The following is a 14,210-nucleotide window of genomic DNA, read 5'->3' on the forward strand; positions in this document are numbered from 1 at the left end:
GGAAACCCACACAGACAGAACATGCAAACTCCACACAGGGAGGACCCGGGAAGCAAATCCGGTCTTCTAACTGCAAGGCAGCAGTGCTACCACTGCACCACCGAGCCGCCTTAACAGATGAAAATTCAAAGTAAAATACAAGAACTGCAGTACTATAGTTAGACCTAAGAACAGATGAAAAAGCAGAAAATGGGAAGCTTATTCCATAGTTTGGGAGCAAGAATTGATAAGATTGTTGGCATATCTAGTGACATTAAGGACAGACATGCAACAGGCTAAGACAGAACAGTGTCTTCTTAAAGGGATGTTAAGTATAGACCTCAAATTGGAGTTATGGAGGAAGATAGGCATGATGGAACCAACTTCAATAAAAAACTAAAATAGAATATAATTCTAACCATAAAACAGTACTTGATTATTTTACTTTTTTGCCCATTGTAAAGCTAAAGTGATTGACATTAAAACATTTATATAGTCATCTTTTTAAATTTAAAATTTTACACATAAAGCCCTTCTTCTGTTCAATCTGATGATAAGCCATCAGTAAAATCCTGAACACACCCAGTTCATTTGTACCATAAATAACCTTCCACTAAGTCATTTGTACCAATATACAGTGGTGTGAAAAACTATTTGCCCCCTTCCTGATTTCTTATTCTTTTGCATGTTTGTCACACAAAATGTTTCTGATCATCAAACACATTTAACCATTAGTCAAATATAACACAAGTAAACACAAAATGCAGTTTTTAAATGATGGTTTTTATTATTTAGGGAGAAAAAAAAATCCAAACCTACATGGCCCTGTGTGTTTGATGATCAGAAACATTTTGTGTGACAAACATGCAAAAGAATAAGAAATCAGGAAGGGGGCAAATAGTTTTTCACACCACTGTATCTCTCTTCAACATGCACATAACAAGCCAGTTTATATATATATATATATATATATATATATATATATATATATATATATATATATATATATATATATATATATATATATATATATATAATTATTCATTTTAACCGTAGCATTTAATTGACTATTTTATACTTTTAAGTCAGGTATTGATTGGACCTTGTGAATTCAGCTTTTTTTTTGTATTGTTCTTATTTACTTTCTTGTGAGTTACTTATTTTTGTGGTTTTCCCTTTTCCTTTTTGCACATTCTGTGGTCTTGAAAAATACAATTTTTCCCCATTATATTTTAGGCTGGAATGACAAATAAACTGAACTATGCACTATTGATTCTCACCATTAGGCTTCATTGGAACTATAGACAATGTGACTGGTGATGGAATATCTACCTAAATTGTCTTATTAATTCCATATTTTACTGGAATTTGTTTCTTATAACAACTGACTGAGTTTAAATCTAGCCTAGCCACTGCACATGTGTAGTTTGCATGTTTATGAGGGCTCTGTCCTAAAGGTGTGCATGTTAGGGTCATTGACAACTAAGCTCGCATTTGTAATCTATTTAGTTAGCCAATAAAAGGTGTAATTTCACCCTACGTTCTCCTGTATCAATCTATGGCTAACACAGTACAACACTCTACTGCTATTGACTTGGTTTGTTTAACACAAGGTGTGTGCATTAGTGAACCCTGTGATGGACTGGTGTTCGCTTCTGACTTCTGGGTGTAGTTCATGATTCAATGCTTAAAATTCAGTTGCTATTTTTCTGGAATTGAAACTAGTGGTTTCAGAAAATGGATGAATGGTAAGCTTCCAAAGGATAACCCCACAGCTTTTGCCTGAGTAACATCTAATCTGCATGATCAATTTTTTATTAAAGACCAGTATGCTTTATATCAATAACAATTTTGAATAATATCAGCATTTACTGTTTCGATTGTTATGTAAAATGTTACATTTTCTCTGATTTTGTCATTTCTACTTTGACATACTATGGGACTTCATACAAAGTGGTGTTTGGCTGGGTTTTTTCTCCCAACATCTCAAAAATGTGCATATTGGGTGGTCTAGCAACTTTACATTAATCCTCTCTGTGTGTGCATGAGGAAAGACTGCAAAGGACTACTCAGTACTGCCAGAATAAGTTCTGACCCTCAGTGACGGTGAATTGGATTTAGCAGGTTTGAAAAAATTATATTAGATGAAGTTCTGAAGAGAAGTGTATTTAGAATTAAAGAATGTGAAATCAAATAACAATTAGATTGAATTATATTTATCTAAGAGTGTTGAAGAAAGCTAATGATTTTAAAAGCCCTTAATGCACATTTTTCAAAGAATACAACATATTACTGTAAGTAAATTCTTAAATGTTCCATTATACTGTAATTTGTATTAGCAATTAAGCTTAATGTAATACTAATAGCAGTAGTGGTAGTAGTATTAATTGTAGTAGTCATGTGTACAGAGTACATAGATATTCTTGCATGTCCAACCAACATGCAACCTGTCACCACTAAGAGCACCACAGAGCTATGATAAAAATATGTAAACTCCATTTTGTATGCTGTTATTAAAGCAGCAAATTGTAAGAAGGACAGGAACATTTGTTTTTGACAGAGATGTATAGTCTTGTAAGGAGACAGCTTAACTATATTGCTACAAGATTCGATGTTAATATACCATACCATTCTTAAACTTGCCTAATCCAATTTAAGGTCACTGGGAGCCAAAGCCTATCCATACAGCACTAACGGCAAAGGAAGAAACAGTCCTGGACAGGGTAACAATCCAGCATATGATCCACTTGAGTGAAAAAATTCAGTATATACTGTGTGATAATAAATGGAACCAACAATTATAGAAAAGATTGAGCAACATACAGTGGAACATCGGTTCACGACCATAATTTGTTCCAAAACTCTGGTCGTGAACCGATTTGGTCGTGAACCGAAGAAATTTCCCCATAGGATTGTATGTAAATACAATTAATCTGTTCCAGACGTACAAACTGTATGTAAATATATATTTTTTAAGATTTTTAAGCACAAATTTAGTTAATTATACCATAGAATGCACAGTGTAATAGTAAACTAAATGAAAAAACATTGCATAACACTGAGAAAACCTTGAACAACAAAGAAAACTAAAACTGCAAGAGTTCACGCTATAGCACTACGAACTGCTCGCTAAAAAAACTTTTTTTTTAATGAGTTTAAAGCACAGGGAAAAAAATGAACATTTGAAAAATCCATAATTAAATAAACCACTAAGAAAAGTAACATTGCAACAATGCACGCTATGAGCCGATCGCTGTAAACAGAAGCGAAGTGGAGGTTAAAATCCAATAGAAAAAAAACTTCATTAAATACGAGATTAAAACAATGCTCGAATCAATCTCTTTAAAAACAAGCCCGATGCATTAACTGCCTTCTCGGCCTTATGCATCCAGCCTTCTCTCTCTCTCTTTCTTGCGCACGTGCGCGTGTGTGTCTGTCTCACGCACGTGTGTGTGTGTGTCTGTCTCTCGCGTGTGTGTGTCTTTCTCTCTCTCACGTGTGCATGTCTGTGTGTGTGTATCTCTCTCTCTCTTTCTCGCTGCACAGGGAATGCACAGAAAGAGACTGAATACGTGCAGAAATCATTGGCGCACAAACCGAAAGGGAAACTGGCTTGTTCATATAGCGAGTGTGTGGTCGTGAACAGATGCAAAAGTTTGTCGAACTTTATGGTCGTAAACCGATTTGTACGTTAATTCATGTAATTATCTTGATTAACAAGTACCTAGAAATCTGATACAGATGACACTAAACTAGGGGCATATACATGCCCTAGAATCAGCCAGAACATTACTGAGTTCCTAGACAGAATTCAGAAAAAATAAGAAAATCAACATTATAGACAGTGATGCACAGTGATCTGTCACATACAGATACAGAAGATGACATCGATGAGAGTCATGACCCAGGCGATGCTAAGCCAAGCCCTTTACCTGCAGAGAGCTCATGGCCTACATACTCCAAAGCCAGTGGCAGCTGACTATCCAGTCTGGCCCCGAGTAAGACTAATAGTGATATATGTACTGAATAAAACACCCAGGGGTTCCTATATCATTTCTCTCATAAATAACCACTTTGACAATGGCCATGACACCTGATTGGTATAAGACACTGCTGGAACACTGTTTCTATGATAATACAGAGAATCCTACTGATCTGAGGACACTGATTGATAATAATAATAAAGTAAAGAATTTGGAGAAATATCAAACCTGAAATGAAATGAAACAGATCAATGCAAGATTGTATAAAGATACCAGTGATACCAATGGTATGAAGGATGAGGTAGGTAGATAACTAAGCAACTGCTTCTAGCAAAAACTGGGGAAAATGGGGAATAAAATAGCAGAATGAAAGAACTTGGTACTCAGGTAGATGTTATGAAACATTAATTGAGGGCCCACATTTAACAACTTGAGCAAAAGGACTAGGCTGCTGAAAAATGAACAAATGTTGCTGTACAGCAGTCAGAACCAGCATCATCTGACTGTTACATCTATACAGATAACATATAATACCATGCACTGTGCTGACCACCTGGCTTTAGAAAGAACAAAGATTTGGTTGCCATTTGCTTAATATACATTGATGAATATGTTGCTGAAGGTTTTTTTTTTTGTATTCCAGCATTACCACAAACAACCTGAAGTAACTATGATTTGACTCTACCCTTTAACAGTAAATCTGATATGTGGCACTGCCTGCTGTAGACATGAGCATCACGAACATGCAAAACTAATATTTTGCCTATTCCAACCACATTCATTTCACATTTCTACTTCTTATTTAGGTGTTGTGTCATTAGTTAAATATCTTCTTTTTCCTCCATCTTTGCAGCATTCACCTACAGATGCTTAATGTTCAGAAGTGTTGCTATCTTTGGATGCAGGGAAAAAAACCTTTAATAGAGTTGAATGGTGTATCTATTTACTGTATTGTGCAAATGTGGGTTGGCTGCAATAAAAGTAAAGGATTACGTTACTTTATACTAGTCCAGAAGCAGTCAGGGATAAAAGGATTCCTGAACAAAAGGTATCTTTTTACACTAAGGAGATGGCATTTTATGTATCACACCCACACTCATTTATAGTATTAAACCTGCTGGGAAAAATTCGTAAGATCTCAGAATTCAATACTGATTTGAATAAAAGCCTGCTTTTTCAAAGAATTCCCTGGCACGTCAGACCATACTGGATATATTTTCACTGATTGTATCAGAACATTTTAAATACATACCATGAATTATCACAAGAAACATAAAGGTCTTTTTAAAAAGTATATTTACATTTTTAATTTATCCAAAGCGATTTACAATAAAGGTCAAGAATAATCTTGTAATAACAGCTTGTGGAGTGTTTTGAAAATATAACAACTAGCTACGTTTCTCCTGAATGGATCTGTGAACCATGAAACGCAAAGTATTGTGAAAAAAAAAGAAAAGAAAACCCCTCGCCATTAACGTTGGCAGCATATCGCTAATCCGACAAGTCTAGCTGCTGAATGCCTGCGTCTCTGGTAGTTCCTAAATGGAAAAAAAATCATCAACAGTATGCTCATGCGCAAAATCGACCTGCGGAAGTCTGCCGGAGGTGAGCGTGTTTGCGTCCTTGCGTGCGCGTACCCGCGGTGCTGTAGTTGAGTTGGCTGGCTGGTTGCCTGTTATACAGATGGGAGGATAGTAGGAGGAAGAAGACCAAAGAGTATTAATTGGTGTGGAGAAGCAGTTACAGAAGCTGAAGAACATGGGAGTACACTGCTGTGACTTCATAAAACAACATGCATGTTTTGAAAGCGATTGACACAGATGCCTAAGTATTCCTGGTAGGTGTGTGTGTGTTTTATATCTAGTTGTAAATGTGGTGTGTCGTTTATATGTTGTGCGTTTCTGTTAAACGTGTGGAGTGAATCTTCGCTGAACACGAGTACCAAAACAGCAACCGTTTTTCAATGTATTTTATTACAGGCTGAGGTGACTGTTTGGCAACACGGAATGTAATTTGATATCCTGCGCCCTGAAGTTTCAATAGCTGAACTTGACTCTTAAACCCCGTGCTATTAGATCCGGTACGCGTCCGTGATGGAATTTTCTTGTCATGATTCTCTTCATCTTCTAAACTGTAATCTCCCCTTTTTACTCTTTGTTCAGTTTGTGTGAACCTGTGTCCAAGCTAATGAGGCAAGTGTTCATTCCGATTGTAGGAAAATAGTACAACGTGAATTTCAGATCACATGAAATTGTGACATTTAAAAAGTGGAGGGTTATCTAAACATAGCATATATTACCGATCGCCCCTGGATGTGTGAAACGTGTCACTGTCACCGCCTTTGTGTAGTTAGTGAAGCCCGGAAGAGTGGTTTCTCCTTAACCTAATACGTTCAGGTGAGCGGCTCAGTGGTTAGCACTGTTACTCCATTTCTGGATTTAGCCCCTGTTTGGAAGTTGTAAAGACTTTACCATTCTTCGTGAATATGTGCTTCTTTTTGTTTAGTTTCTTGTAAGCAACGCTGAGAATGTATACATATATTTACAAGCGTACGTAGCAATACAACGTACAGTAATAATGAAAATACAGCTCAGCCTATACGTAAAGCATACATCAAACTCCACGTATAAACATTAACTGCGCCATCATTTATTTATGTGTCATACATGAAAGTAGCTCAAGTTTAGCCATAATAATAATGGCTAAAAAGAGTCAGAAAAGAAAGTAAAAACTAAAAAAAAGCACCACCAGCAAGTACTAAAAAAAAAGAAAACGCACAAAAGAAGTGATTAGTGACCAGTGTACAAAACAGACAAAATTGCATTATGATCATTATCATCATCAAAACAATCAATTTCCACTCCCCTCACCCCCTTTGAGGTAGTTAAGAGGTCATGAAAAAGTTTTAAGTAGTTTCTTCAGGTGATTCAGCTGTCCTGGCTTGGCCTCTAAGTTTGCTAGAGGTTAGAGGAATACTACTTTCTAATGGCATTAATAGATACAAAGTAGAGTAAAATATATATATATATATATATATATATATATATATATATATATATATATATAAAAAGGTAATAACAGTTAGCAGTGGTGAAGAATAAAACAAAACCTTCAATTGGTTGTGGTTAAGATAAACCTTTGGAAAATGCAAGTTGAAAGTTTAGCTGGCCTAGGCCATTTGGTCACTCATTTTTGCCCTATAAAGTATGTACTGTGCTGTATGCCACCTCCCTGGGTAGTCTGAGATTTGTTTGTCTTGGTGCTTTTTGAATACCTAGGAAAAGGAATTTGACAAAATAACAATGCTACATCCTGCTGCCCGGAATGAAAAAATGAGTTGGCAATATTAGATAGTGATGATACAATACTATGCAGTATGTAAAGACTCCACCTTTCTATTAATTATATATCTATTTTATGTAAGCCTGTATTGATTTATTTTTTATGTATCCATTATTATTCGTAACTAATTTAATTTTTTTTTTTTTTAATTTTTCCTTTAGAATTCCTGTAAAGCATATTATTGTGATTGCATAACACATACAATGAGATTCCGTTACACTACCTTAAATTATGCTCAAAACTACACTTTTGAAAACCCCACATCTAATAATTCTCACATAGAGAGCTCACACATTACACAATTATCAGCATATGACAAAAATAAGTTTTTCTGCGAATATTGCATAAGTTACAAATAAAAATAATAATGATGATGAATATTAAATTTCACAATTATTTCTTTGAGATGTGTGATTTCATTATGGAATTTAGTGTAGTAATTGCTTTGGAGTAGAAATTGTTCATCAGTCTTGTGGTCTGTGATTTAATGGACCTATATCTCTTCCCTGATGGTAGAATTTCAATCAGTTTGTACACTGGGTGGTACAAGTCCTTTATGATGCTGGATGTCTTACGCAGACATCGAGAGGCGTAGATGTCTTCCAAGGTAGGCAAAGTTGTGTTGGTAATTTCTCTGCTGTTTTTACGATTATCTGCAGATAACCTTTCTTTTAGCTGCTGAGCTGTTGCTGTACCACATGAGTATCCTATTAGCCAAGACACTCTCAGTGGAACAAAGATAGAAAGACAGCTGAAGCTTTTGTGACAGATAACCTTCCTGAAATTTCTCAGGAAGAAAAGTTGCTGTTGTGCTTTTTCAACTAGTCACTGTGTATGTATTGCACTTGTGAGTGAGATCTTCTGAGATGTAGGCATCCAAGAACCTAAAACTAGAAACTCTTTCCACCCTATCACTGTCTATATGTACATAAGACCTGTGTATGAACATATGCTATGAAAGTACATGTTGTTGTTGTCTTTTAATATACTCTAGCTGACAACAAATGTAAAATTACTTTTTATTATTAATACTATTCGTAATATGTTGCTGTTGATGATTGTCACTGTTTTATTGTGTACACATAACTGACTATATAATATGAACATCTGTACCAGAAGCTCATGTAAGAGTAAACTATTTCAAAATATTGCTCACTGGTTAATGCTGCTGCCTCACAAATTCACTGTATTGAGTTTGAATCCCATACTTTGATATTGTCTTTGTCGAGTTTCCTTGTTCACCCACTGTGTGTGCGGGGGGTGGGGGTGGTTTGTCCCACATCTCGAAGATGCTGGTCTGGCATTTGTGCTTTTGGGCCCTTTGATGGGCAAGTATCCTGGCCAGAGCTGGTTGCTGCATTGCTTTCAATACAGCTGAGGTGTACTCTGTTTATTTATCTTTGACATTGTAAGAAACAATGTTAAATTTGGCTCTAAACCTAAATGAAAACTGGAAACCAGTGCAACATTTTCTAGTTTTATTCATGTTCTTTGTGGCAGTATTATGCAATAAATAAAATGTGAAACTAGTTTGAGAGTTAAGTATTGCAGCTATGTATTGTTCATTTTACAGCCAGCCATTGTTTTCCACCATACTGGTTTTTGCCAATAGGTCAGGTCAGGTTGGGCAGCATGCACTGATACAGCATGGTGCCGTACCCATCACTTGATGAAACAGCTCGGGGATCCCCATTGGCAACTCCCCAGGCAGACAAGAGGTCCAGCTCAACCCTCCAAATATTACCTTCTATCTGCTGCAGCCAGTTGTTATGTGGGTGTCTCCTTGGCCTAGTCCAGCCACTCTGGTCTTCAACAGTGAGGATCCTGCAAGCTAGATCACTCTCGGGGAATCGCTCCACTTGGCCATAGTGCCATACTGACATTCCCTCACAATGCATGTAATGTGCCTTGTCTGGGACTTCATGAGCAACTGCTTATTTGATGCAAAGTCAAACCAGCCATACCCAAGGATTCTCCGAATAGACACAATACCGAAGGAGTCCAGTTACCATCTCAGGTCACTGGATAGTGTCTCACAACCATAGAGCAAAACAGGAAGCACCAGGACTCTATAAAGACTTGGACCTTCGTCCCTTTGCAGAGATATCGGGAGCACCAGACACCCCTTTCCAGTGACCCCATGATCCCCATGCTCTCCCAATCCACCAGAGTCACCAGAGGCATGAATGTCACTGCTGAGCTAAGTAAACCTCTCAATGAGGTCGACGTTCCCCCCGCTGATAGCTGTGCCCAAGAGGTCATTAAAGGTCTGGATGTTGGTTTTTATCCAGGACACTTGCAAACCCAGACACTATAACTCATTGCTAACTCTCTCGAGGGCCCAATCAGAGCCGCCATTGACTCCCAGGAAGATCACTGCATTGTCGGCAAAGTCAATATCAGTGAATCTCTCTTCGCTAACATTTGCCCTACAACTGCTGGACCCCACAACCCTGCCCAACACCCAGGCCATACAAGCATTGAACAGAGCAGGAGCAAGAACACACCCCTGATGAACTCCAGAATCAACTCGTAAAAATACAAAGGTTCTACCTCCACTCTGCACAGCACTCACAGTACCAGTGTACAGGCTGGCCATGATATACAGCAACTTCAGGGGATCCACAGGGCAGCTTGATCAACTGAGTCAAATGTTTTACGAAAATCAAACAAGACTACAAAGAAACTCTGCCAATATTCGCATTTGAGCATGATCATAAACCTCAGTGCCAGGATGTGGTCGATGGTAGACTTCTTAGGTGTAAAGTCAGACTGTTCCAGTCGCTGAAGGGTGAGCAGGTGATCACAGATCCTAGTGAGGATGATCCTAGCAAGAACCTTACTCAGCACTGAGAGCGGTGTTATCCCCCTATTGTTGCCACAATCCAGGTGATCACCCTTCACTTTCCAGATAGGGACGATGTGTCCCATTTTCAAGTCAGTTGGGTTGATGCCTGTCTCCCAAATGGAAGCAAAGATTGCTTGTATTACATGGAGGACAGCCTTACCACCAGTCTGGAGAAGTTCACCCCGGATACCACAGATCCCTGCAGCCTTCCCTACCCTCAGCTGGTTCACTACATGTGCAATCTCAGTAAGATTGGGTGGTTCACAGCGAATTGAAGGATTAGCCTGAAGATATCCAAAGTCCTAGGTAGAGGCTCCGCTTTAAACCGCTGTTTAAAGTAGCCAGCCCAGGAGGTCATGACTGCAACGTCATCCGTAAGGACGGTTCCAACACCTGCCCTGACTGCAACTCTCCAAGGAACAGATTTGGATGTGCACAATAGTTCAATTCTTTGCAAAAGGTCAGGGAACATGGAACCACTTTCATTGCAGTTCCCAGACCCATGGGGAACGACACAGTCTACATAGCCAGCCCTGTCAGTGGCAGTGGCTGTCTTGAGGTCACCCATGTCCAGATGAGTGTCACCTCCTGTGCACCTATCAATCACAGAGTGAAGTTGCAAATAAAATGTCTCCCTCACCAAGACATCACTTACCGCGGTTGGAGCTTTTTACTCTTCTTCTTCTTCTTTCGGCTGCTCCCGTTAGGGGTTGCCACAGCGGATCATCTTCTTCCATATCTTTCTGTCCCATTTAATAAATCAATAAAATTAACTATGATCATCTTCAAAATACTTCTCTTCTGAGTTGACATTCAACTGCATATGATATTGTCAACATTCAAAGCAATTCTGCATATCATTTTCTGAAAGGCTGTTGAGGACGTCTGTCATTTTTGCTTTCACATCATCTATTGACAAAAAATGGGCTCCACGAGACATAAAAGTATTCACAGCGCATCACTTTTTCCACATTTTGTAATGTTACAGCCTTATTCCAAAATGGATTAAATTCACTTTTTTTCTCAGAATTCTACACACAACACCCCATAATGACAACATGAAAAAAGTTTACTTGAGGTTTTTGCAAATTTATTAAAAAAAAAATTGAGAAAGCACATGTACATAAGTATTCACAGCTTTTGCCATGAAGCTCAAAACTGAGCTCAGGTGCATCCTGTTTCCCCTGATCATCCTTGAGATGTTTCTGCAGCTTAATTGGAGTCCACCTGCGGTAAATTCAGTTGATTGGACATGATTTGGAAAGGCACACACCTGTCTATATAAGGTCCCACAGTTGACAGTTCATGTCAGAGCACAAACCAAGCATGAAGTCAAAAGAATTGTCTGTAGACCTCTGAGACAGGATTGTCTCGAGGCACAAATCTGGGGAAGGTTACAGAAAAATATCTGCTGCTTTGAAGGTCCCAATTAGCACAGTGGCCTCCATCATCCGTAAGTGGAAGAAGTTCGAAACCACTAGGACTCTTCCTAGAGCTGGCCAGCCATCTAAACCGAGCGATTAGGGGAGAAGGGCCTTAGTCAGGGAGGTGACCAAGAACCCGATGGTCACTCTGTCAGAGCTCCAGAGGTCTTCTGTGGAGAGAGGAGAACCTTCCAGAAGGACAACCATCTCTCCAGCAATCCACCAATCAGGCCTGTATGGTATGTTTTTTTCACATTGTCATTATGGGGTGTTGTGTGTAGAATTCTGAGGAAAAAAAATGAATTTAATCCATTTTGGAATAAGGCTGTAACATAACAAAATGTGGAGAAAGTGATGCGGTGTGAATAATTTCTGGATGCACTGTACACTCTTCAACGTAAGCCTCAGTCAATATTTGAAAAGTTTCTGTTGCAGATTTCTTCAGTTTCACAGGAAATTTGATGTTAACTTGCTGTTCACTCTGGCAGTCTGACATTTTCCGAACAACAGTAAGAAAACGCCTGTATTGACTTGAAAAGTCTGTATTTGAACATCCATCCACTCGTACTGGGAAAAGTGATTGAAATGAGCCTTTTCTCACTCTGAAAAGTCAGAAAATATTCTATAACCATTTCTTTGTTTCTCACCTCCCACTCTTGGTTCCCGAGTTATAGGTTTAATATCTTTTTTTAAGATTGGACTTCATATTTTTTTATCTGTAGTCTAAAAACACACCAGAATGACTAAAAAGAAAGAAAAGAAAACGTTTGACTTGGCACTCACAGTGAGGCACTCTACAGGCATTTTGCTGTTAGTATATACAGTAAGTGCCTCAGTAGTGTTTGTTCACATACTTCTGCTGAATAGGTGATTTAGGATTCTTCCAGTTGAGCAAGATAAGTCTACGTGCCAATAGTGTAGTAAAGGCCAATACAGTTTGTTTGTCCTTCTCCACTTTAAGCCATCTGGGAGTCCACCAAACACAGCTGTTAGTGGGTTAGGAGGGATTGTGACACCATGGCTGCCTGAAAGGCATTTAAACATTTTGGTCCAAAATTATGTTAGTTTGGTGCAGGCCCAGTGAGGCCGGAACTTGATTGGAGCGTTCACAGATTGGATCTTGCCCTGGAAACATTTTGGACAATTTTAAACGAGACAGATGTGCTCGATATATAATTTTGAGTTGAATAATTGTATGCTTTGCGCATATGGAGCTCAAGTGAATTATGTGCATTGCTACCTTCCACTCCTTCTCTGAGATGCTGAGTGAGAGATCCTTTTCCCACTGTACTCCTGGATCTTTGAAAGGGAGAGACTGTAAAATGGTTTTATATATTACGGAAATACTGTCTGAGTCCTCAAGATGGATCAATAACCCCCGAATAGTTAATTGAGTGATGGTGCTTCGTGGTGCACACTGCTTTGTGGGGGATCCCAACCCTGTTTTTCTGTTGTGTCCATTGTCCTAGCTTTGTGGCACTTCATAGAAGACAACTGTCCCTATCCCCCAATTGTTGTCAATCGTGTGTAGTAGCTTTGTAGCACTTGATGCTTTGTGGGGGACCCGAAAAAGTCAGAATGAATAATTCCATTTGGAATCCACACATAAATTTTCACATCTCTTAGCAGTAAAAAAAAAAATAGTGGCAACATAGGTGGTGTAATTTTTGCACTCAAAAAGATTCAGATTTTGGAGTATTTTGAGTTTTTAGATTTAGGATATTAAACCTGTATTACACTGTATTTTTTGCATATCTTACAGATGGATATTTACACTGAGTGGCAGTGTAGTGTGTGTTGGTCATGTGGAATATAAGAATTCCATTGTATTTTGTTCACATGACAATATTTTTATCAAAACCTTACATTTGTGAAAGAGTCAAGACCACCTGCAAGTCTATACTAAGTTCACAGTGCCAAACAGCACTCAGCATTGTGCAATTTCTAGGGCATGTTGTATGCACAAACAGTAAAATAATACTGGGGAAATGAAAAGGCAGATTATATGAAGGAGCTAAACCATGGTAAAACAGAAAGAAGCAACATGAGCTAGTTATTGGATTTTATAGTGCATGCTATGTTGCTCTTGCTGAGGGTATAGTAAAACAACAATGTTTTTGGGTGAGCAAAAGTAATTACTTTCATTTTTTTTCTCAGAAGACATTACTCCAAGTCCACAATATGATGAAGTAGATCTGTGTTGTGATTCGTAAGAATTTTAAATCAAATTGAAGTTATTTTTAATAATCACTATAACATTACTGAACATTGCTCCTGACGCTGTCCTGTGTCCCATATTGCAGAAATATCTATGTATGCACAACTGCACCCATGTTTCAGATGCTTTCTGTGAACCACTGAATCATGATTGAAATAAGTACAGCACCAACAGTTTCCGATTTGTCTGTGATCTTCTTCATGTGTAGTGGAGGACTGTGAGTGATTATGAGTGTAACATTTTTCTTTGATTATGTTCTAGTTGTTTACAGAACAGCGACCGCAATTCACATCTGGACATAACATTCAGTAATTTCAATAGCAGCAGTTAAAGACAGTTTTTCAAGGTGAAAAATGTATGCTAGAAGAAACCACACTATTAGGCTGAAAGCTGTTTTGTGGAGGAAGCAGTGTGGT

General features: G+C 38.3%; 1 protein-coding gene across 1 annotated transcript in view; it reads left to right on the plus strand.

The window, feature by feature from the left end:
• The first annotated feature begins 5,598 nt into the window (after positions 1-5,598).
• LOC120534597 (solute carrier family 41 member 2-like) overlaps positions 5,599-14,210 on the plus strand; it is a 75,887-nt gene continuing 67,275 nt past the window's right edge. The window contains exon 1 of the mRNA XM_039762186.1: positions 5,599-5,799. The gene's annotated coding sequence lies outside the window, so the exon portion shown is untranslated. The remainder of the gene's footprint in view (positions 5,800-14,210) is intronic.

This window comes from Polypterus senegalus, chromosome 8, assembly GCF_016835505.1.
Source record: "Polypterus senegalus isolate Bchr_013 chromosome 8, ASM1683550v1, whole genome shotgun sequence".
In the NCBI taxonomy this organism is placed as follows: domain Eukaryota; kingdom Metazoa; phylum Chordata; class Cladistia; order Polypteriformes; family Polypteridae; genus Polypterus; species Polypterus senegalus.